At 34.8% G+C, this 25,757-nt stretch overlaps 1 pseudogene; it reads left to right on the forward strand.

Moving 5' to 3' along the window:
• Nucleotides 1-1,954: 1,954 nt before the first annotated feature.
• Nucleotides 1,955-8,650, forward strand: LOC131639154 (uncharacterized; annotated as a pseudogene).
• Nucleotides 8,651-25,757: the final 17,107 nt, after the last annotated feature.

The raw sequence follows: 25,757 nt of genomic DNA on the forward strand, positions 1-25,757 counted from the left end.
ATTACAATGGTTTTCCACTTAGTCCACGACTAAGTCTTCCAGAGTCTACAGATCACAACTTGATCACTCCAGGAACAACTGCTTAGATACCCTCTAAGACTTTTCTAGAGTCTACTGATCAACCTGATCACTCTAGTTACAAACTGCTCAGCCAACTGCCAAGACTTCCTAGAGTATACTGATCACACGATCACTCTAGTTCCTTACAACTTAATGTAATCTATTCAAGAGTTTACAAATGCTTCTTAAAAGCTATAATCACAAACTGTGATATTTCTCTTACAGTTTAAGCTTAATCTCACTAAGATATTACAACAGCAATGTAGTGAGCTTTGATGAAGATTCTGAGTTTAGATTTGAACAGAGTTTCAGCAAGTTTGATATAAGTTGTTTTGGTGCAGAATCGTTAACCTTGCTTCTCATCAGAACTTCATATTTATAGGCGTTGAGAAGATGACCGTTGAGTGCATTTAATGCTTTGCGTGTTCCGTACAGCATTGCATTTAATGTTATACGCTTTTGTCAACTACCTCGAGCCTTGTTCACGCTGTGTCTACTGACGTTGCCTTTAGTAGCTTTAACGTTCCTTTTGTCAGTCAGCGTAGTCTGCCACGTGTACTTCCTTCTGATCTGATGTTTGTGAATACGACGTTTGAATATCATCAGAGTCAAACAGCTTGGTGCATAGCATCTTCTGATCTTCTGATCTTGAAGTGCTTCTGTTGCGTGATACCATCTTCTGATCTTCAGTGCTTCTGATCTCATGTTCTTCTGATGCTTCCATAGACCCATGTTCTGATTCTGCTTCGACCATCTTCTGATGTCTTGCCAGACCATGTTCTGATGTTGCATGCTGAACCATTTGAGACACATCTTCTGAGCGCTGAATTATGCGTACTCTTTATATATTTCCTGAAAGGGAAATTGCATTGGATTAGAGTACCATATTATCTTAAGCAAAATTCATATTATTGTTATCATCAAAACTAAGATAATTGATAAGAACAAATCTTGTTCTAACAGGGTTGATTTTGAGTGTTTGTGAGTCTGTGTTTTGAAATACGACCCCAACATTGATGTCGGGAAAAATTAAACCGTTGTAGTGGACTTGAATATTAAAATTATTTGGAGACATCTTTGTTCCGGTGTCACAAAATGAGGCTGGTTTGAACTTAATATACACAATGAAAAATTTGAAGAGTGTGCCAAGCATGCAAGACACGTGGGAATTCTGCATGCCCTCCCTTAGCTTGAGGCCGCCATTTCAATTGGAGGCCATGTGAAGGGTGAGGCCGCCATTTTGAATGGAGGGCACCCATAGCATGTGACCGCCATTTTAAATGGAGGGCACCTATGCATGCGTCAAATCCAATTCTATTACACAATAGTTCTCCCCATGGCTCTCTATATTGGAGTAGTGCACATTATTGCTCCGAACTGTTCAAATGATATTTTTTCTGGTAATATTATATCTAATCCTATATCAGTGCGGTTGATGGAGTCGTTCAATTTTTCTGACATTAAGTCTCAGATACATCAAGTCACTGCAATTAACTGAGAAATTGTTGAAATTTGCTACAGAAAACCCTATTTGAATTCAAATGGGTTGTTGTTATATGCAGAGATGAAGATCAGAACTGATGAAGACGTACGTGAAATGTTTGCGAATTTTTTATTTTTTATCAACATAGGTCCTATGGAATTGTATGTAAAATTTCGTATAACAGTTGAAGAAATTTTATCAATGTGTAAAAATCCTAATTAATGGATCTAACCAAGTGCAATAACTATGTAACCATATTATTAAATATTATAACTCCCCAACCACCTACCAATTTTTTCTATAAATAGGTAGTTGAGATTTCATTTTCATCATCACAATCTCAACACTCTCATCATATAACATCACAATCTCACTTATCTATTTGCTTGTAATTCTTTCTCTTCATATAAAATGACTTTCTTCTGGTTTGGTGATAAACATAGAGGAACACCCGAACATGCTGCGGTACTGATTTAATTTTATTTATTTATATTTATATATTTATGTTTATATGTTTATGTTTATATTTATAATTATATTTATATATTTATATATTTATATATTTATATATTTATATTATATGTTTATGTTTATATTTAATTTTATTTATTTATTTATATGTTTATGTTTATATTATTATGTTTATATTTATATTTATATTTATATATTTATATATTTATATTATATGTTTATGTTTATATTTAATTTAATTTATTTATATTTATATATTTATGTTTATGTTATTATGTTTATATTTAAATTTATATTTATATATTTATATATTTATATTATATGTTTATGTTTATATTTAATTTTATTTATTTATATTTATATATTTATGTTTATGTTATTATGTTTATATTTAATTTTATTTGCTTATATTTATATTTATATTTTTAATTTTATTTATTTAATTTTATCTATTTAATTTTATATGTTTTTATGTTTATATTTATATATTTATACTTATCTATATAACTTTTTTTACAGCTTGCTGATCCTGAACAATTTAGAACAAGATCCCATAAAAAATTAGATCCTCCTGGTGTCATTATGCCTTACTTGGCGAGATCGGGTTTTGCAAACGTAGCAAGGATACCACATATCCACATAGACACAAGTTTCGTAATGGCCTTGCTCGAAAGATGGAGACCCGAATCACATACATTTCATTTTCCAACTAGTGAGTGTACCATAACGTTGGAAGATGTGAGTATGTTACTGGGTCTACGTGTCAACGGTAATGCTGTAGCCGGTCCTACCGAATTAGACTTGGACATGTGGGAAGAATTTTTGGGTGCTCATCCACCACGTACTGCTTTAAAAGGTCGGATGGTTCTAATATCTTGGCTTAAATCATTGTTAGCTAATAATCTGGTAAATGAAAATTCAATTGTGGGACACTTAACTACATACACTAGAATTTTTAATCTGCTTTTAATTGGCTTATCCTTAATGCCCGATAAAAGTAGTAAATATGTGCATATCATGTGGGTGCCATTGCTACAAGATTTGGAGAGATGCAATACATATAGCTGGGGGTCAGCCGTGTTAGCCTATCTTTATAGAGAAATGTGTAAGTCGGTAGACGTAGAAGTCGAGGGAATGGGAGGGTGTATTGAACTTCTCCAAGCTTGGGGATATCCTCGATTGCCTTTTTTGGCACCCATCTCTCCGAAGCTACCATCATATCCGTATGCTGCAAGGTTTATATTTTTTTACGATTTTTTTATTTCAATTTATATTATAAATTTTTATCATTATACATTCTTATATTTAATTTATTCTTACATAGGTGGGGTGCAAAGAAGAAAAAAATGAAGGATAGCCCTAAACATTGTCTACTTGGATACCGTACTCGCATCGATCACATGGTCCATGGAAACGTAAAATATCTATCTATCTATATTTTTTTATAACGTCAATCACTTCAATTTTATTTTATTATTAATTAACTTTTATTTTTAATCTGCAACAGTTTATATGGAGACCATATATCAACTATCCGCCCCTAGATAATAACGACCACACAATGTGGAATGCAACCGTGCCGATCATATGCTTCTGGATTGTCGAATGGCAGCAATCTGATAGGGTAAAGTTGCAGTTTGGGTTCCACCAAGAACCACCTCCCAAACCACGTTGCTTAAAAGAACACCATGAAATGACAATGAAAGAATCATGGAATACTCCGTTTACTCGATTGTACCGCAGTGAGCACCAAAAATGGAGAAATGTGGTGAGATATTGCCTGACTGGACCTACGGTTGACCCACAGTCTGTGCCAACTCACGAATATATGAATTGGTATAGATCTTTGCCGTTTACGCACGCTTCTGCAGATCAATGGCTCGTTGATCCACGTACTCAACCTTCCTCTTCCCAGATGCCACCTACCCAACCACAAACATACAACAACCCACCATTCTCACAACCCTCCTCGTCAAACATATACGACCAACCATCCCAAAATTACCAAACACAACAACAACAATTCTCATACAATCCGACCCAACACCAAACTCAGTACACCCCATCGCAACAAACAGATAACCCTTTCCAAACACCACAACAACCAATACAATTCATGTACCAACATACACAAGAACAATACCTCCGTCCACCCCTCCAATACACTCCAATCTCTAACCCCAACTTCACCCAAACGTACTCAACACAACATCCATCTAGCTCAAATTACTCTGATTGTTATGTTGCGACCGTAGACTCCACTTATCCCACCTCAACAACACATCAATCAACCACCACCTTTCCAATAAATATGGACTTCGAAATTTCAACCCTTTTGAAATTTTCCCAAACGAGGTCCCTATTTGTGGTACATCTTCATTCCAGCAAACATCTGCCCCCCTCCCATGCCGCCGACAGAAAATCAACAACCCGAAGAAGATCAACAACGCCGCCGAAGCACGCGTACAATTATACCTGCAAGGTGTTATACTGGAACTCACCTGTATCAACCAGGAGATCATAATCAAGGCGGACAAAATTAGTTTTTTTTCATCGCATTATCATGGTGTAATATTGTTGAATAAAAAATAATAAAATTTATATGTACTTTTAAATTACAATTCTATTGTTTTTGTTATTAACTATTAATTAAAAATATAAATTTATATATTATAATTATATTATTATTAACTATAAATTCAATAAAATGTATCAAAATAAATTAATTTTTATTCACAAATTTAAATTTTTAATTTTTTAATACTTTAAATAATTAACTTATAATTTTTAATATTAACTATATATTAAAAAAACATTTAAAAATAATTATAATACAAAAAACGAGAAAAACAAAATAAATTAATGGGTGCCCTCCAATTGAAATGGCGGCCTCATGAAGGCCTTCACATGGCCTCCAATTGAAACGGCGGTCACCCACTGACATGCAAAAAAAAAATCTGCAGACCTGCCAAAAAGTGAAAAAAGGTACAAAATGGTGGCATTTTGGGACTAAATTTTGGCAGGGTGGCATATTGGAAATTTAATTTCATATGGGTGGCATGTAGGTCAAAATTCCAATGTTGTCAAGATCGCGATCCAGATCGTGGAATCGCACGATTTTGCGATCTTAATCACCTCCACCGATCTGGATCGTAAGCAAGATCGTTTTTAAGCGAAAATCACGGCAAAATGATAGATTTAAAAGGCTGATAGAAGAATCCCACAAAATCTGAAAAAATATAGGTTTTATTTACCCGGTAAAGTGTGACCCGGTTTACAACCCGCTTGATATAAATACATAAATACCTAATTTTTTTCAATTGCTCTGAATTCGAACCGAAGGCTTCTACAAAGTCGGCAATGACTTCAAGGTTCAGAAATTTCGCTGCCGGAGAAGAAGAAGTAAGCGCTCTGTTCTGTTTTTATGCTCTGTTTTGTGTCTATCGTTTTTATGCTATGTTGTTTTACCTTATGCATTTTCTTCTTCTACCAAAATAATATAATAATAATATAAATTATGGTCCTTGGAAAATTGATTTTGACTCTTGAAATTCACGTGACTATCTCTATTGTTATTTGTATTCAATGTATTACTATTACTTTTCAATATAATATAATATAATATTAATAATGATTCTTGGAAATATATATTGCATCACCGTCACCACCGTCAGACTTTATTCCAACTTCCAAGATGATATTAGTTTAGATGTTTATACTTTATAATATGATTATATGATAAATCTTTAAAAAAAAACTTTATAATATAAAATGTTAACATGGAAAAATTGAAGTAGCAAAAATGATTTTAAATTCTTTAACTTTTTCTTCTTCACGTGACTAACAGTGACAATAGAAATATATATATAGGTTTTTTAATTGTTTTTATTTCTCAAATATAATATATATATATATATATATATATATATATATATATATATATATATATATATATATATATATAATATAAATACTTTTTTTCAATTGTTCTTTTTATAAAAATTATGTTTTTAATTTTACTTATTTATTTATATATGTTTGTAGGATATTATTTTACACTCAAATATAATGTTTTTAATTTTACTTATTTATTTGTTTTTTATTACTACATGTTTTAATTTTCAAAAAAATTTGTATTATTAAATTTTTTTATATAAAATTTTTTTGTTTTAACTTTATTTTGTTAATGGGACAGATGGCTGGTGGTAGTAATAGTAGTATGTCTGTTCCTGTGAGAAATAAGAAAGTTGCAAAAAATGCTGCTGGTCAAAGACAAGATGTGGGATGGCAACATGGCACTCCCGTAAACGATGGATCAAGAAAGATCAAGTGCAACTATTGTCATACTGAATATACCGGCGGTGTTTTTCGATTTAAGCATCATTTAGCAGGGACAAATAGTAATGTTGAATCCTGCATATCTGTTCCTGATGAAGTTCGCAAAGAAATGTGGACCATTGTTCATAAATTGCAAACCAAACTCATCAAGAAGAGAACTCTAAGTGAAGATGTAGTAGAGGTTGATGTGGAAGATGGTAAAAGAAAAAAAGCTGATTCTTCAAGTCTTGCAAATATCTTCAAGAGGGGGATAACTTCTCAATCAACTATCAACGATGCTTTTAAGAAAAAAGAAAAAGAGGATACTGACCTACAAGTTGCAACTTATTTTTACAACAATGCTATCTCCTTTAATGTTGTAAAAGATGAAGAATTTATAAAGATGTGTGAAATGATTGCCCGATATGGTAAAGGATATAAGCCACCATCTTATCATGACATTCGAGGTAAACATTTAAAGACAAAAGTTGAGTCAATAAATAGCATATTGGTGGAGCATAAAGCTGCTTGGAAAAAATTTGGATGTACAATAATGAGTGATGGATGGACGGATCAAAAGAGGAGAACTATAATAAACTTTTTAGTCAATAGTCCTATGGGAACTTTCTTTTTAAAATCAATTGATGCATCTGGCATTTCAAAGACATCTGATAAAGTTTTCAAAATGCTGGATGACATCGTTGAGGAAGTGGGGGTAGAAAATGTTGTTCAAATTGTAACAGACAATGCTGCAAACTACAAGTTGGCTGGACAAATGTTGATGGACAAGAGGAATATGCTTTATTGGACACCTTGTGCAGCTCATTGTATTGATCTAATGTTAGAGGATTTTGAGAGCAAGATACCTATGCATAAGGAGATTATTGCTTCGGGTAAAAAGATCACAACTTACATTTATGCTAGGACAGGTCTTATAACTTTATTGCATCATTATACGGCAGGAGGTGAATTGATAAGACCTGGTGCCACTCGCTTTGCAACATCATATTTATGTTTGGGTTGCTTGAATGATAAGAAGGGAGAATTGTATAGGATGTTCACTTCTAAGGAATGGAAGGATAGTAAATTTGCCAAGACAAAAGATGGGAAATTGGTTGAAAATATAGTCACAAATAGAGACTTTTGGAAGAATTTGGTTATTTGCCTTAAGGGTGCTTTTCCATTACTTAAAGTCTTACGTATGGTGGATTCTGATGAGAAGCCAGCCATGGGATATATCTATGAAGCAATGGATCAGGCAAAAGAGCAAATTCAAACTAGCTACAATAATAAGAAAAAAAGGTATAATTTTACAAAATATCTTAGATTGATTTATTTCATATAAACAGTATATAAGTATTTCTTTATGAACTAATTTAATCTTTTCTTTCTTAAGCTACCAACCTTTATGGAAGATTATAGATCACAGATGGGACAAACAATTGCATAGGCCTTTGCATGCTGCGGGTTACTATCTTAATCCAATGTTGCATTACAAACCTAATTTCAAAGCAGATAATGAAGTTAAACAAGGGATGTATGCATGTTTAAAAAGGATGATGGGAGGAGACATGAATATGGTGAATAAAATTGATGGTCAGCTTGAAGATTTTAAGAGTAAAAAAGGGTTCTTTGGGAGTGAAATAGCTTAACGTGGACTAGAAAACAAGACACCAACTCAATGGTGGGAATCTTACGGTGATGAACACCCAGAGTTGCAAAACTTTGCTATTCGTGTGTTAAGTTTGACCTGCAGTTCTTCTGGATGTGAGAGAAACTGGAGTGCTTTTGAGATGGTATGTTTTCAAATTATCATATATATTTTTTATAGTTACTATATGTTATGCATTTTAGTTTAATATTTCCTCTTTTAAGGTTCATACGAAGAAAAGAAACCGGTTGAAACAAAAGACTATGAACGATCTTGTGTATGTGATGGTAAATACAAGATTGACCAAGAATAAGGCTGAAAGGAAAAAGCGAGATCTAACAATCGATGATTTCCAAGATGATGGTGATTGGTGGTGTGTTGCTGAGGAAGAAAATGCAGGTGGTAATCATGTAAATGTGGCTGATTTAGATGAAGATTTGATGCAAAGTACTGGTGTTAAATCAACTACACATGTAGATGAATTTGATGTCCTTGAAACTATAGAAAGTGACAATGAAGAAGAAAATGCAGACGAAGGTGATGGAGATGATGATGATGATGATGATGATGATGGTAGTGGTGGAGGAGATGATGAGATTAGTGAAGATGAAGGAGATGACATTATGGGGGATAATCCAAATTATCGCCGTCTTTGTGATTTGTACTAGCCTTTATAATTTTGAGTATTTTATTTTATGGACTTTGTTATTTTAGGTTTAAGATTTGAGACTTTTAATTATTTTATGTTTTCGATTTAGACTTTATGGATTTATATTTAATATTCAAAGTCATGCACTATTAAATATATAATATAAAATATTTCAAGTATTATTTTTTGGTAAAATCTTACGATTTTGGTGACGATCTTATATTTTACGATCTTGTTATCATCTCTCGATCTTATAAAATTAATTGAGTAAGATCTTCCGATCTTAATTACGATTTTATATTTTACGATCTTAATGTCCTCTCTCGATCTTATGTAAGATCCCGATTCTGACAACATTGCAAAATTCCCCATTTTCCCCCCAAAACCCACCTTTATTCCTCTATAAAAAGAACTCAGCATCTACAAGAAAGGGGGGAGGCCACACGAAAAAACCACAAGGAGGAGGAACGAAAAAACTCTGCAAAAAAAAAAAAAACAGTCTTCACGACTTCCTCCAACTTGTTTCATCATCACCATAACCTCATACCTCAAATCAAATACACCTCACCCTCACAAACCTTCAAACATCATACACAAGAAACAGAGGCATTCCCTCATATCACCATTACACCAACCATCCTCCATGAGACCAACACTGCCAACTTCCCTTCAAAACCATTCAACAGTTAACTTCACTCAATCTTATCCTTCATAAACCTCACAAACAGAACAACCGACACACATCTTCAACAACACCTTTTCACATCCAAATCATCAACTTCCCCACACATACAACACATCTCAGAGCCACGAACCAGCACCAAAAAAAAACTCTGCATAAATTTGTTTCTTATCCTCTCATAACAAAACTCAACGCACTCAAAGTCATCTTCATCAAATCACAGCAACGAGAAACTCAATCGGAGCAAGAAGAACAATACACTTGGAAAAAGCTTCAACTCGGTTTGAATCTTCTAAATCTTTTTGTGCTAATGCTCCATGCTCGATAAATGTTTGTTGTAATTTCTGTTTGTGCAGATCTTGAACCATGTTTGATTTATATTCTTTCTCGACTGTTGCTATGTAATTACTGTTGTTGTCTTGATCGGGAAGGTTGTTTTGTTTGAAACCGAGAGAATGAGGTTCGATCAAGAGAGTGTCGTATTTGTTGTTGTTGTTTGTTTGTGCGAGAGAAAATTGCGAGACGAGAGAGAGAGAGAGAAAACGAGAGAATGGCGAGAGTAGAGAGATAGCGAGCGATTTGAGGGAGAGAACTCAGTTCTTTTTGTCGTGTTTGTTCGTTTACTGAGAAACAGGGGCGGAAAGATAGAGAGGAATAGAGTGTGACGTGTTCTCTTCATTCCAGTTAGGGTTGGAGCTTTTGTCTTTCAGGTTGTGGTTTGGGCTTAGCCCAATTGTTTTTCTAATTAAACCCCCTATCTACTTCGCCTGAACCCTCCATTTCTTTCTTTTGAACCCAACTTTTTATTATTTTAAGTGCCTTCATTTCAATCAAGGCCGTCACAAGTTTTTGGAGGCCCTGTGTAGATTAGCCGCAATTTAAGCATAAAAAATTATTAGAGGCCCTATGTACTCATGATTTAACCTACCTGATATTTTATGAGGCCCTATTTAGTTATAGTTTAACCCTGGAAAATTTGAGGCCCTGTGCGGTAGACCGCTTTGCACACCCTCAAAGACGGCCCTGATTTCAATTTATTTTTAATCTTTGTTTTAATTTCAAAAATGTTTTTATATATTTAGATTCTATTTTTATTATAAAAATACAAAAAAAAATATTATATTAATTTCATTCAAAAACTAATAAATCTTGGTCCAACGCCAAGGCGATTCAAATAATTTCTCGATCCAACGTCGAGTTTCATCCTTTCGAAAACCTTTTTTAAATCGAAAGATCGGGTGACAAGAAGTGTACACCTCTTGAATACCTCGATTCTTTTGAATTAAAACATTAAATAAAAAGCTTTCTTAATCAAATCAAAGTGATCAAGTGACAAGGGGTGAACACCTCTTGAATACCTTGATCTTTTGAACTAAAATACATTAATCAAACCAAAAGGTTGAGTGACAAGGGGTGGACACCTCTTGAAAACCTTGATCTTTTGAATCAAAATACTTTAATCAAACCAAAAGGTTGAGTGACAAGGGGTGGACACCTCTTGAATACCTTGATCTTTTGAATCAAAATACTTTAATCAAACCAAAAGGTTGAGTGACAAGGGGTGAACACCTCTTGAATACCTTGATCTTTTGAATCAAAATACTTTAATCAAACCAAAAGGTTGAGTGACAAGGGATGAACACCTCTTGAATACCTTGATCTTTTGAATAAAAAAAACAATTAATTAACAAGGACAACAAGTGACAATGAGGCTCGCTCCTGTTGAATACCTTGGGTAAAGACGCGCTAGGTGCACACCTATGCTCAATCCTTTACTAAACGTCCGCAGATATCTCCTTACCATTTTAAAACTCTTTTCATAAACGAGATACTTAATCAATTTTCAATACGAACATACTTCCACATGTGAAGATCGAATATCTTCCACTCGAATGCGATAATGGCTAAAATCTTGTCTCACTCTTGATTTAGTTATCCATTCTTGTAGTGATCTCATATCCATGTGCGCGTAGTATTTCCATTTGAAAGCGATCGAGTACCTCTCGCTAAAATCAACCAACAAAACTTTTCGTGGTTCTTGCCCGAACTACGATTGCTCTGACTTTCCCATTGCACGAGGGAATACGTAGGCACAAGATACAAACGTCTTGGCGAGCATAATAATAAAAAATCTTTTCTTTTTCTTCACAATAATAAAAAAACCTAAAAAATCCTTTCTTTATCTTTTCTCGATCAATAAGCTAAAGAACGCAAACATCACACTAACACTCAAACACAAAACTAACTAAATGGGTCCCATCGAGTACGATGGAGGTGAGGGGTGCTAATACCTTCCCCTTGCTTAACCGACTCCCGAACCCTAATTTGGTTGCGACGACCATCTTATCCATTTCTTTTCATTAGTGGGTTTTATCGATATTTTCCCTTTCCTTTTGGAATAAATAAAGTTCGGTGGCGACTCTGTTGATACTCCGAGCGCGCGATTGCGCCCGAGTCACATTTTTACCGCTACATCCCCGAAAATAGATTTATTGGAAGCACCATAAAATTTAGAGCTATCACAAACAACACATGAACTGAATCAGGGATAATATGCTCCCAAGAACTAGTATTCGAATAATTTGGGATTTTTCCCCCAATAGAAGATAAAAGATCATTATCGACAGAACTACTTCCCAAATTAGCAAGTCGCTCATTCATATATGTCATTAGAAAGATAAAGGAAAGGAAACCATGAAATAGGAGTCCAGAGTCGAAAATGGTACCTAAAGCGAAGCTGAGTCAAAGAGCTAAAGGCAAGTAAGAGAAATGAAAGATTGAGGACAACCCAAAGGATACCCTGCTCTGATAGGAAAAAAGGCATTGTTGTAACACCCGAATTCAATTAATTTATTCAATTGAATTTAGTTGCATTTTATTTAATTATTGAGTGAATTATGTGTTTTTAGTTGATTTTTGATGAATATGTGTGTAGTATTTGGCATGTGGTTGGATTGGTGACAGTAGTTGAATTAATTGGAACTTTAAAGTATTCTTATAATGAGGAGAATCATTGGAACAATATAAGTGTAACACCCCGTTTCTCATATAAATTATTTTGTTGTATTTATTTATGCCTTTTGAGAGTTTATTTAATTATTGGATGTTTGTGGGGTAAGTGTCCTTGAGTTAGATGCATGGAGAGATAAATAAAGGAGGATAGAATAAATTAGAATTATTTGTTTAATTAAAATAATGTTTTAGTTTTATTCTTTAAATAAAATAAGAGAAATAAAACAACTGGGCCAAATGTGAGGATTAGGGAAAGGTTATGGGGAGAAAGGAGTAAAAAGTATGTAAGTTTAGGCTACGTGTATAATTTTGAGAAGATTTAATCTTAGTATAAAATTATGAGATAAACCTAGGATTGGAAGAATTTTTCATCAGAACATGAAAAACTTGGTTTAGAGAGAAAAGAGGCAAAGACTTGGAGTAGAAGGTTGGAGCTTGAAGGAGAAGAACATCAACCAAGTTAGGAAATTAATTTTTGTGCTACGAATTAAAGTAAGGGGGAGAATAAATTTAATAAAGGGTATATGCATGAAGGGTAGGGTAGAGGAGTCCTTAACCTCCAAGAGGTTTGGTATGAATGTGTATGTTTTGTTGTGTTGTTATATGAATTTGAAAATTGGTGATCCCTTGGCGTTATATTCTATTTTAATGATGAAATTCATGTACCATTTACCATGAAACTATGTTGTGTATATGCGTGGTTGAATTGGAATGATGAACATAAAATTGTATGATTTAATCCATGAATATTTGACTAAATTATTGTTATAGATGTATATGTATGTGTGGTTATCTATTTTGATCGGTACATCATGTTTGTAATCAAAATTTAAGGGATTGTTATCCAAATATCGGAGCTTAAATGTGGTCCATGGCAGAAAACGCCGATTCTGCTTTCTAGTTAAAGGTGATGGGCTTCACCAACATGACGGGTATACTGTCATGCGCTATGATGATCATCGTCGACCTGATGGGGAGCCCATCATGGTTTCTAGACTTGGGTTTCCAAGCCGGTCATCACAGTGTGACAGGTTAGGAGTAACAAGGTCAATGATGGTTGTCACTGGGGTGACAACCAGGGCGTCATGGTTCTGCAGTTTGTGCAGTAAGTCTGTTTGAGAGTATAAAAATGCCAAATTGGGTTATTTTATTTTTAAATGATTGCATGACTAATGTTGGAGCTGAGATGAGAGAACTTAATCAAATTAAATTTTTTTAATCGAGTAAATGATGATTGATGAAAGGGTTGATGATATATCAAGTATGTTAAGTTATGATTGATGTGTTGTCGTGTGTATGAGAAAATAAATTGATTGAGGTGAATTATCTAATAAACGTGTTGCGCTGATTTCAGTTGTGTTGTGCATTTGCGATTGTGATTGTGTGGTAATCTGGAGAGTTGATTACATGATTTTTCAGTGCATTATGTTAGGATCAGAGAGGGGTATTAACACATTCACTATTACGGAAAAGGCATTTAACAACGGTTGGGAGAGATATATAATCACGCAGGACCATGCGTTATTATGTAGCGTGTGGTAGTATATGCGGCACTTTTAATCACGATCCAGTGACTATCGTAGAAAATAGGAAAGTGCGCGCTCTTTAACAACGACTATTTCTAATAATGATATTATTTGTGAATAAATCATGATATTATTTGTGAATAAATTCCAAACGTTTCATACGAGAATCAGCACTACACCATTTTTGAATTGTTATCAAAACTTGTATTATGAGTACACAATAAATTTGAACAGCTCGAGGTATGCAATCCTTCCAACCTCCAAAGAGAATAGAAAGGGTATAAAATTAAAGAAACAATAATTAATGGCATCTTTGGTTTTTAAACAGAAGAAGATGAAGAATCAGAAGGAACAATATAAAAGTGGAAGAACTAAAACACAAAAACAACTTCATCCAAAGGAATCAACATGTGTTATCCTGCTCAAGCTACCAATAATGATGAGAATCCAAATGTTTCTTTAGAGTATGTTGTGGTGCAAATAATTAATTTTTTAGATTCTGATGATAATGATGAGGCCTATGATTGGTCCAATTTTATCTCAGCGAGAGGGTTTAGATATGATAATGGTTTTTGATTTTGTAATATTCAAAGTTTATTTAATGAAGTTTTAATCTTTCTGTTTAACTGTCTTAAGGTTATCAACTTAACAACTTAAACTATCAACTTAACCTGTCAGCTTAAACTATAAATTGGATAAACTAACAAACAGATAATTGTAATTGAAAATTCAACAGTTTGCGATGAACTTACTCGTAAAAAACCGTCTTTTTAGTTGCATTCCTGTCAAGTTCATTGCATCTTCAACTATTACATTTCATAACAAAGTAAATATTAAACATAAAGTAGATAAGAATCAGTGTAAAATTTTCAAATTTCAAACCCTACTTCAACTATTGTATTTCATAAAAAAAGTAAATATTAAACATGAAGGAGATAAGAAAACACAACAACTTCAAATTTCCAGAAAATCTCTCTAACTTCAGTTTGTTCTTCAATTTTTTTTCTTTTTTGAATCTTCATACATAACCTTCAAATAGGCCACAACTTCCAACTCTGACTTCATATTACTCTCATCTTCATTTCCCAATTTTTCTCTAATGTCTTCATCCCATATGAACAAATTACATGTTTCATCACTCCTCTAAAATGGACATCTCCAAAAAAGTCTTCCTTTATTTTGTCCCTTGGTATGAAACTATACGACTATCACAACCACAAAAGTTTCTAGATCTAGATTTTATAGTGGAAGCAGACATAGTAAAACTCTTGGATGAGTTTGTCTTCAAATGCGACTTTTGAAACAAAATTGAACAATAATAATGAGTATGGTTGCTCTTGTCTTCTTCCCGATGATGTCGACGACGTTGGTGTTAGGGTTTGTTTCTTTTTTCATTGAAAATAGATACTTAGTGTTTAACATATATAAAGAAGCGCCAATGTGTAACAATGGTTTTATAAATGAGCTGTAGTGATATACCTATTATTTTTTTAATTAAATATAAATAAAATTGAATAAGTGCGCATTTAATTAAATATAAATAAAATTGAATAAGCGCGCATTAACATAAGATGGATTAACTATTTGAGGATCCTGAGCATCGAACCCATGAAGGCTAGGTTATATCACCACGGTTAGGTAAATTACCGTAATTATAACCTTAAAAGTTTTAATAAAAAATAAAACACAATTGTTAGCGCATGATTTTAGAAGTGTCACCACGGTTTTGGGCAAACTGTGGTAACTTTGGCGTTGTTGTTTACGCGTTTTGTAGTAGTGATTGATATTGATATGTGTGATTCTTGCATCTTTTTAGTTGTGTCAAGAGGCATGTTCGATAGTTCTTAGAGGGGACTAGTGGCTTATCCCAAGCTCTAAGAGAGGGGGCTCGTGGGTACAGATTTGGTACCACATGCATATGCATCGAGTTGCATAGTAGAGTCGCATTGAAAGAATGTGTTATATTCATAATTGTAATTGTGAATGGTATTGATTTGGGTGTGAGAATGTTGTTGTGAAGTGATGTTGTTTTCTTATCTATTGGACGTGTAGATGTTTGTAAATTGTATCCTACCTTGCAGTATATACCATGTATTTTATTGATGTGATTCTCACCTCTTTTTTGTTGTCGTTGTTGTGGTTTGTGCTCTTCTTGGGAGTACAAATAAGCATGTAACTCGGTAGCTTCATAGAGCGGGAGGATGGCACAAGGTTTTTCTTCTTTCCTTTTATTTTCCATTCTGAGAATTATGTTACTCTGATCTATAACACTGGGTATGGGTGGGGAAAACAATGTTTTTAGTTCCATTTATGTAATTTAGAGAGTTAGATGTTATACTTTCATTGTTCTGATGACTGTGTCGATTTGAGAAATGTTTACCATATTTGTTTGATTTGTAATAAAGTATTCTCATAAGACTTATATGATTTGCAAGCATGCTTATTTTTTTATTCTGCTGTAATGATACCATAAGTAAAGGTGAGCATGTGATGACAGGTGTTGAATGTCTTACTTTAATTATGTGTTACAGAACAAATGTGTTTGATATCAAGTAACATCCTAAGTGTGAACATGTGTTTTCTATATGCTTTATTTTAATAATAATAAGTGCAAGGTTTGTAGGGTGTTACATAGTGGTATCAGAGCAGGTCGGCCCGTCCGGTCAGGTTTTTGTAAGGTTTTTCGTCCCATAGTGGTCGACTATTGTGTGGAAATTGTCGATGTTTTATTTCTTCTAATGTTACTTGCCTATATGTAGAGATATGGCTAGAGGAAGAAACGATGATATGATTGTTGAATCTTTGAAATCACTAGCTCAAGCAATGACTCAAAATCAGCAGAACAATCAGAATGTTGGAGAGAATGATGAGTTCCATACTTTGGGGAAGTTTCATAGAAACATCTTGCAAACTTTCGAGGGACTGTACGACCCTGATGATGCACAGTCATGGCTCAGGGGAATTGAGAAGATTTTCCAAGTGATGGCTTGCACGTAGGTTCAGAAGGTTCAGTTTGGTACTAACATGATGGAAGAAGAGGTTGAAGACTGGTGGGATAATGCACGTTATAGGATGGAAATCATGGGTGCAGAGATCAGTTGGGTTGTGTTCAGAGCTGCATTTTTAGAGAAGTACTTTCTAGAAGATGTGTTCGGCAAGAAAGAGATCGAGTTCCTCGAGCTTAAGTAGGAAAATATGGCTGTTGTTGAGTATGATGTTAGGTTTGATGAACTGGTGAAATTTTGTCCACACTATAATAGTGTGACAGATGGGGAGTCTAAGTGCATCAGGTTCGAGAATAAATTGCATCCAAAGATTAAGCAGGGTATTGGATACAGGGAGATTCACGAATTCCTTATACTGGCGAATAAATGTGGAATTTTTCATGAGGATAGTAGAGCCCGATTTGCTTACTACAAGAGTCTTAGTGAGAAGAAAGGAAAGGGACACCTTTGAGGTGAGCCGTATATGACTCATGTTGACAAAGGGAAGCAAAAGACTACAGATGGGAAGAAGCCAAGTGGGGTAGAGACTCATGCTCCTATCAAGTGCTATAAGTGTGGTGTTATAGAACATCATGCTAATGAGTGCCAGAGCTCTGAGACAAAGTGCTTCAAGTGTGGAAAGATGGGTTATAAGGTTGCTGATTATAAGAGTAATGGGATAACTTGCTATAACTATGAAGAGCATGGGCACATCAGTACTAATTTTCAGAAGCCATAGAAGGTCCTGTCTGGAGGAAAGGTCTTTTCTTTGTCGGGTTCAAAGACTACCAATGAAGAAAGATTGATATTATTGACATGGGTGTGACACATTCGTTTATTTCTTAGGATTGTGCTAAGAGGTTAAACCTCGAATTAACTTCTATGAATGGGAGTATATTGTTGGTACTCCGCCTTTAGGTTCGGTAATGACATCGTGGGTTTGCTTGAATTTTCCGTTGACTATCTTTGGTAAGAATTTTGGGATGGATCTAGTCTGTCTACCGTTGATAAAACTCGATGTTATCCTTGGTATGAACTGGTTGGAGTTTAATCATGTCCCTATTAACTGTTTCGACAAAGTAGTGTCATTTCCATAGTCCAAGGAGGAGAAGGGTCTGTTTGTATATGCTAGGCAAGTAGATTAGTCTGTCAAAGATGGTTCAATGGTGTTTATGATGTTAACTTTGTTGGATACCGAGGGCAAAAGAGTGATTAGTGATTTATCTGAAGTTTGTGAATTCCCAGAAGTGTTTCCAGAAGACATCAGTGATTTTCCTCCAGAACACGAGGTAGAGTTTACGATAGCCTTAGTACCTGGTACTAGTCCTGTTTCAATGGCTTCGTATTGAATGTCAGCTGCAGAGTTGAACGAATTTAAAAAGAAACTAGAGGATTTTCTCGAGAAGAAGTTCATTAGGCGTAGTGTTTCGTCGTGGGGTGCACCAGTGTTGTTATTAAAGAAGAAAGATTGTTATATGCGTTTATGTGTTGACTATCGACAATTGAATGAAGTTACTATCAAGAACAAGTATCCGCTTCCGGGAATTGATGATTTTTTATGGATCAGTTAGTGGGTGCTTGTGTCTTGAGCAAGATTGATTTGAGGTCGGGATATCATCAGATTCGTGTGAAGGCTAGAGATATTCCAAAGACTCCATTCAGTGATGTCGATTGGTGTGTCTAACGCTCCTAGTGTGTTCATGGAGTATATGAACAAGATTTCATTAAGTGGTGTCGATTGGTGTGTCTAACGCTCTTGGTATTCATGGAGTATATGAACAAGATTTTTCATTTGTATTCGTATAAGTTTGTGGTGGTTTTAATCGATGATATTCTTATTTATTCAAAGACTGATGAAGAGAATGTTAAGCATTTAAGGATCGTGTTGAATTTATTGCAAAAGAAGCAATTGTATTCTAAGTTGTCAATGTGAGAGTTTTGGTTAAGGGAAGTGAGTTGTCTCTGCCATGTGATTTCTAGTGGAGGTATTGTTGTTGATCCGTCGAAGGTCGAAGGTGTGTTGCAGTAGGAGAATCAGAAGTTTGTCACTATGATTCGAAGTTTTCTTGGGTTAGCTAGTTATTAACGTAGATTCATTGAGGGATTTTCCAAGTTGGCCTTGTCATTAACCTAGCTAATTAGGAAGGGTAAGGCTTATGTGTGGGGTGTGAAGTTTGAAGAGAGTTTCCTAGAGCTTTAGAGGAGGTAAACATCGGCTCCTGTAACACCCCAAATCTATCCCGCAATTAACAAGAAAATCATAGTGCAAAAATCATAAAGTAATACGAACAAAATGATTTGAGGGTCACATTTAAACCACTAATATCACATACACATATCATGCTCGTCAACATGAATACATAACACATATAAAGAAGGGCAATATCCAATGCATTAATCATCACTTCCAAAAGGTAATCACATCGCAGCGGAAATAAAATTTCAACCACAGTCTAAGTCATAAACATCAAGGCCAACATGGCACAATATATCCAACCAATCTCAACATAACATAATGACAATCCAACAAGGAATAAGCAACAATAAACAAGACATAAGCAAGTAATCCAACATCCCCCCGAGTGCTACGTATCAGAGCATCGACACACCGACTCGAGCTATAAGGCACACAACTACTCCTCGTCATTACCTGCACGTTACCAACGGAGGGTAACATTCAAACAGAAGGGGTGAGATATCATTTATTATAAAGAAATGTATGATAATATTCAAAGCGGAGAATAATCATACATTGGTCACCACTTCTCAACGTATATCACTTACTACTATTCACATCATTCAACATCTTACCAACAACAATAATATCAATCTCAATTAAGGCATACATAGTCAATTATCACACATGATCAACGAAACAACCATCAACTCGACACAAGATAACATTCATGTTATGCACACACAAATATTCAATTATGACTCATCATACGACTTTACTTATGCAACTCGAACAATGCAAATGCATGTGGTACCATTAGAGTAAAACTCCCGTCTCAAACAATTGCCATTGGGTCGTCTCAAACATCCGCCACAACGGCCGTCTCAAACATTTGCCACAAGGGCCGTCTCAAACAATGCAATGAATGTGACTCAATGATGCACATTCACAATCACACTTAACGACATAATCGACTCGAACAACATATTCTACGTAAACGACATGATCAACTTAAACGACATAATCAATTTCGGATCTCCAATGTCAATAAAATTCAATTCAAGAAAAGAATCCACGAGTTTTCAAATTTATACTAAGCATATTCAATAGTAAAACATCAATTAGAGCTTCACGTAGGTCCAAACGGCACTTGAAAAGGAGTTATGGTTCAAAAGTTACATCATTTCAAAGTTGGAACCATTTTTGTAAAACAGGGTCTTCTTAGCGAAGGGGTCCAGAAGCGAAATACACACAAGGTCTGCTTAGTGAAGCACTAGCGACTCGCGACAGAAGCAAAGAGCAAAACAAGGTCCGCTTAGCGGACTAGCTCCGCTTAGCGGAGGCGTGATTGTGCAGAAACTCAGTAACAATATCAGACCTGCATAATCCCCCTCCCCTCACCCATAACTCATCCTAAACATCAATTAACCAGGTATAAGCACGAAATCTACCATCATTCATCACTATATATCAATTAAAACACATTTCAAATCATAAATTCATGCATTTTGTTCATAAACCCTAACATCTCTACACACAACTTTCCATGGATATAAACATACAATCAAATCCCACCCAAAACATCATCATACATCCCTTTAGCATGAAAGAATCCCACCCTTACCTTAGGTTTGGATTGAAGCCAACTCTATGAACTTGAATCTTGGAATTCTCCCTTTCTCTTCTCTTCACTCTCCTCTTCTATTTCCCAATTTTATGAAAAATGAGTTTCTATTCTCTAAACCTCTAAAACCCTTGTTTTGTTTAACTTACTATCTTTCTCATAATGCTAATGGGCCTTAAATCACACCCTACACTTACTAATGCTATCTCAAGCCCAATAACTCTCTTAATTAAATAAACTTATATTATTTACTATAAAAACCCAATATATAACACCAAAATCACGTAAACACCTAATTAGTAAAATAAAACACATAGCATAACATGACTTAATCAAATAAAATACGCAACTAAAAACGGGCGTTACAGCTCCAGTGTTAATTTTACCGAGTCCAACTGAATCTTTTGATTGTGTATAGCGATGCTTCTAAGATGGGTTAAGAGGTATGTTGATGCAGAATGGACAAGTTGTGGCTTATGCATGGAGGCAACTTAAAGTTCATGAGAAGAATTATCCTACGCATGACTTAAAGTCGGTTGTCGTTGTGTTCATGCTTAAGATTTGAAGGCATTATTTGTTTGGCTCTAGATTTGAAGTATTAACTAATCATAAGAGCTTGGAGTACATGTTCGATCAGAATGAGTTGAATATTAGACAAGGGATATGGCTCGACATTGATGGCTAGAGAGTTGGAACTGATAGAAGAATTTAGAAATTTGAGTTTGATTTATGAAGTCACGTCGTAGAGTGTGAAGCTTACCAGTGGTGTTCTTGAGGAGACTAAGGAAGGTCAAAGGACATATTTGAGACTAGTTAATCGACTAGCTTTAATCAATCAAGGTCAAGGTGGTGACTTCAAAATCGACGAGAATAATGTTATGAGATTTTGTGATCAAGTGTGTATTTCGGATATGCTAGAACTTAAGAGTATTCTTGAGGAAGGACACCAAAGTGGTATGACTATTCATCTTGGTGCTACAAAGATGTAAGAAGACTTGAGGAAGATGTTTTTATGGCCTATATGAAAAGGAAAGTCGTCGAGTACATGAATGCGTGTTTGGATTGTCAGAAGTTAAAAGTTGAACATCATAAGTCGTTGGGTTTGATGCAGTCATTGTCTATTTCTGAGTGGAAATAGGACATCATTTCGATGTACTTTGTGTCGGGATTAACGAGAACAGTGAAAATTTGTGATACTATTTAGGTTATTGTGGATAGTTTGACTAAATCATTTCATTTCATTCTGATTCTACTTAACTATCCGTTGGAGAGGCTAGCAGAGATGTATATTGAGAGGATTATATGTTTGCATGTGATTCTATCCAATATTCTATCTGATAGAGATTTGAGGTTTATGTCGAGGTTATGGGAGAGTTTGTAGAAAGCTTTGGGTACGAAGTTGTGTTTGAGTTCTACATATCATCCGCAGACAGATAGTCACACAAAGAGGACTATTCAATCCTTAGAAGACTTGTTGAGAGCTTGTGTGCTAGAACAAGGAGGTGCTTGGGATAGCACCTCCTTATTCTATTCATCTCACTGCTACTAAAATGTATCAAGACTTAAAGTAAATGTTTTGGTGGCAAGGAATGAAGAAGGATATATCCAAGATCGTTATGTGTGTTTGACTTTTCAAAAGTCGGAGATTGAACATTAGAAACCGTTGGGTTTGATGCATCCATTGTATTTCTAAATGGAGGTTGGATAGCATTTCCATGGATTTTGTGACAAGTTTGCCTAAGACTTCTAAAGAGAATGATTTGGTTTGGATGGTAGTGGATAGATTGACTAAATCAGCTTATTTATTCTGATAAAGGTAATTTATTCATTGTAGAAGCTAGTTGAAGTAGGGGTGTGCAAAATATCCGGTTATAATGTCCAAATCCATAACCAAACCTAAACCACTTTTAAATATCCGGATATAATTGAATGGTTATTAATCGATTTAGTTATTATTGGTTTGGTTATCCATTCATATAATTCGGATATAATTAAATGGTTATTAACCGGTTAAATTATTTTGGATTCGGTTATTATCCAAATCCAAATATTTTAATTCTCAAAATATTAATTTTTTTTTTGAAAAAAAAAAATTCGGAAAAAATAATTTTCAAAATTGGATTTTTTTAAAAAACCGGTTATATAATCATAACCAAATTTATAACCGATTTTATAACCAGTTTTGATTAAAATGTGGTTATGGTTATAAATCCAAACCATTTAAATGATTTTAAAATGATTATGGTTTGGTTTTTGAAAATAACCAACCATGCACACCCCTAAGTTGAAGTGTAAATTAAGAAGATAGTTAGTTTGCATGGTATTCCTTCGAGTATTGGTTCTGATAGAGATCTGAGATTCATATCGAGGTTGTGGAAAAGTTTGCAGGAAGCCATGGTTACTAAAGTGAAGTGAGTTCTGCTTATCATCCGCATACGAGCGGTCAGACAGAGAGGACTATCCAGTCTTTGGAGGATTTACTAAGAGCCATTGTTTTGGAACAGGGAGGTAACTAAGACAATTACTTACCATTGATTGAGTTCATTAAAAATAAAAATTTCCATTCTAGTATTAGAATGGAACCATTTGAGGCTTTATACAGTAGGAGGTGTAGAACACCTATGTGTTGGTATAATTTCAGGAGAAGATGAAAGCGTCGCAGAGTCTCCAGAAGAGTTAGCATGATAAGAGGAGGAAAACAATTGAATTCCAAGTTGGAGGTCATGATTTTATAAGGGTTACTCCAGTTATTGGTATTGGTCCTGCATTGAAATCTTGAAAGCTCACGCCGTGTTTCATTGGTCCTTATCAAATCTCGAGGAGAGTAGGAGAAGTGGCCTACAGAGTAGCCTTATTGTCGTTTCTTTCGAATCTTCATGATGTCTTTCATATGTGTCAGTTGCGAAAATACATTTTTGATCCGTCTAATGAGATTCAAGTTGACGATGTGCAAGTTAGAGAGAAATTGACCATTGAAGCATCTTCCTTAAAAGTGGAGGATCGAGAGGTGAAACACTTGAGAGACATGGAGATCGTCTTGGTGACGTTTTTTTGGGAAGGATCTGCTAGTGGAAGCATGATGTAGGATCTGGAGATTCGGATGAGGGAATCTTATCCAAAGTTGTTTCGTTCAGGTAATTAGAAACATGAGAATTAGGTTAAGATAAAAAGGATGTTAAGATGGTCTAATTGTGTCATTACGATAAAGTGGGAGCTTTTGGAAGAAAAGAGGCTAGAGAGGCAAAGACTTAGAAAGAAGAAACTCAAGAATAGGGTTGATTTGCTAGAAAATTCAGGTAAGGGGGAATTATTTTGCATATAGGTGTGATTTATGAAGGGTAGAGAGGGGGCCTCACCATCCTCTAGGTAATTTTGCAATTGATATGTGGTTCTTGATTTTTGGTGTGTTTATGAAGATTGCGTGATGAATACCATGTTAATGTATGATTTTTGTACTCTCTTATATAATGATTTTTATACATGAGTTGGGTAATTGAATTCTGAATTTTTGATTGCCATTGATGTATGTTTGAATCTTTGAAATCATAACATAAAATATTGAAAAGTGCTCATTTTGATGTGTTAATTGATGATTGGGTGTTGTTTAATTACGTATAACTTGAATGCATAACTATTCTAATCGTTTTGGGTCGTTGGGTGTCGAAATCGAGTTTCGAACGGACTCTGATATAGAAAATGTATATTCTGTGTTCTGTTACAGCATGAAGGTCGTCACGTGGGTGACGGGAACACCAACTTGCTCCTTATGGAGCTGACGAACGTTAGCACAATGACGGAGAGAAAGTCTCAGTCTCAAAGTTGGTTGTATAACTGAATGATTGTTGTTGTTGTGTGCTTTATATCTACCCTCACATTCTTTACACAATTAATATATCAAAGTTTTTCTCACCCCTTTTTCTTGTTGTTTTTTGTGTTGCTTGTACCTTATTATATAGATACTCGAGAGGAGTGATCTAGTTGTTGTGAGTGGGAAGAGAGCCTTGGAGCTTATCTTCATTTAGTTTGCTATCGTTAATTTAGTTGGTTTGAAATGCTCTGATCTATAACATCGGGAACGGGGTGTTTGAGTTGTTTTTGAATTCGTTTATGAATTAAGTTGTTGATTTACTTTTCTTTTAAAGTGACTATTCAAAGTATAATGTTATGATTAAATTCCGCTGCAAGATGTTGAATTTTAAATGATTATAATGCACATGTTTTATCAAGTGACATCCTAAATTGTCGTTTAAATAAAGTTTCGGGGTTTAGGGTGTTACAACTGTAATCATGGATTTTCAAAAGTTTGAAGAAGAAAGGATGGTTTCTCAAAGACTAAATTCACTTCAATTAGTAATGAGAGTGAGAGTCCATCTAAAAAGTCAAATGACCCTTATATAAGAATTGGTGAAACAAGCAACGATCCAAGTGAAAAGAAAATGGGAATACGAAAAAGCAATGGTCATATCGCACCTCAGGAATACCATGATATTCAAGTTCACTCAAGCACCTTAGTGGGAAGAAGTACACTCTAACTTGCTAGCCTAGGGTCACATGTTTAAAGTACATGTGAGACGTACATATAATGAGCATGTCCCCCACTACCTAGTGATCAGACCCATCAATTTCCGTCCATACTCAACTCGGCATTGTAAGGTCAACACAGATTCTGGAAGACTTTCCGTTTGACATCTCACGGAAGACCTTGTGGGCAATTGTTCTGGACTGACCAAAGATCCAAATGAATAAAGTTCATCTGCTCTGAAACAAGGCCCAATGACTATTTGACTTATATGTATATATGCTTCTACATGCTTAAGGCTTAAGTTACACACATTTTCCATACTTCATTAAGGCTTAAGTTACACACATTTTCCATACTTCATTTTGTCTATTGTTAAACTCTTTCACTGACCTAAGTGTTTGAGTGCTAAACTTACAAGTACACCCCGTGTTCAACTGTATAAGAGGCTTGTAGTACCGCATCAGTATTCCAACATGCAACTCACTTAATTCTGGAAAAAATGGATTCGAAATTTAATTTATAATTTAACAAAATAACATTTAAATGCATTTGATAATATTCAAATTTGTGTAGTTTTTATTTTTTTTAACAACTTGCGAT

The sequence above is a fragment of the Vicia villosa genome, unplaced genomic scaffold, assembly GCF_029867415.1.
Source record: "Vicia villosa cultivar HV-30 ecotype Madison, WI unplaced genomic scaffold, Vvil1.0 ctg.002546F_1_1, whole genome shotgun sequence".
Taxonomy (NCBI): domain Eukaryota; kingdom Viridiplantae; phylum Streptophyta; class Magnoliopsida; order Fabales; family Fabaceae; genus Vicia; species Vicia villosa.